The sequence below is a fragment of the Trichechus manatus genome, unplaced genomic scaffold (genome assembly GCF_000243295.1).
Source record: "Trichechus manatus latirostris isolate Lorelei unplaced genomic scaffold, TriManLat1.0 scaffold00043, whole genome shotgun sequence".
Taxonomy (NCBI): Eukaryota; Metazoa; Chordata; class Mammalia; order Sirenia; family Trichechidae; genus Trichechus; species Trichechus manatus.
In genome coordinates, this window is record NW_004443979.1 from 15869402 (window position 1) to 15870813 (window position 1412).

Sequence of the window (1412 nt, forward strand, 5' to 3'; positions counted from 1 at the left end):
ATATCATTGCTGATGTCGGATGGATACTGGCTGAAAGCAGAGATTACCAGAAAGATGTTTACCTGTGTTTTATTGACTATGCAAAGGCATTCCGGCTGTGTGGATCATAACAAATTATGGATAACACTGGGAAGAATGGGAATTCCAGGACACTTAATTTCGCTCATGAGGAACCTGTACATAGATCAAGAGGCAGTTGTTCGAACAGAACAAGGGGATACCGTGTGGTTTAAAGTCAGGAAAGGTGTGCATCAGGATTGTATCTATTCACCATACTTATTCAATCTGTATGCTGAACAAATAATCTGAGAAACTGGACTATATGAGGAAGAATGGGACATCAGGATTGGAGGAAGACTCATTAACAACCTGCGATATGCTGATGACACAACCTTGCTTGCTGAAAGTGAAAAGGATTTGAAGCACTTACTGATGAAGATCAAATACCACAGCCTTCGGTATGGATTATACCTCAAAATAAAGGAAACAAAAATCCTCACAACTGGACCAATAAGCAACATCATTATTAATGGAGATAAGCCTGAAGTTGTCAAGGATTTCATTTCACTTGGATCCACAGTCAACACTCATGGAAGCAGTGGTCAAGAAATCAAAGGACGCATTCCATTCGACAAATTTGCTGGAAAAGACCTCTTCAAAGTTTTGAAAAGCAGTGATGTCACCTTGAAGACTAAGGTGCACCTGACCCAACCCATGGTCTTTTCAATTGCTTCATATGCATGTGAAAGCTGGACAATGAGTAAGGAAGACTGAAGAAGAATTGATGCCTTTGAATTATGGTGTTGACTAAGAATATTGAATATACCATGGACTTCCATTAGAATGAACAAATGTATCTTTGAAGAAGTACAGCCAGAAAGCTCATTAGAACCAAGGATGGTGATACTATGTCTCACATACTCTGGACATGTTATCAGGAGGGACCAGTCCCTGGAGAAAGACATCATGCTTGGTAAAGAAGAGGGTCAGTGAAAAAGATGAAGACTCTCAACGAGATGGAGTGACACCTAACAACAACAACTGGCAAATGGATGAATTTCCAATCGGGAATTTGAGCATTGCATCATTGGATACAGTCAATAGCCTTTCATTTACAAACATTGGGCTCAAATTTCATGTTTAAAGATAAGCTACTTTGGAGTAGAGAAGTGTCTTAGGCTGGGTTCTCTAGAGAAGCAAAACCAGTAAAGTGTATAAATACATATATATGGAGAGATTATATCAAGGAAACAGCTCACATGATTGTAGAGGCTAGAATGTCCCAAGTCCGTGGATCAGGGTAGAGGCCTCTCCCAAGTCACACAGCTGCAGAAGCTGGCAAGCCCAAGATAGGAAGGTCGGAGAGCAGGGCTCCCACTCACAGGCTGTGCAGATCGACGAATCCCAGGTTC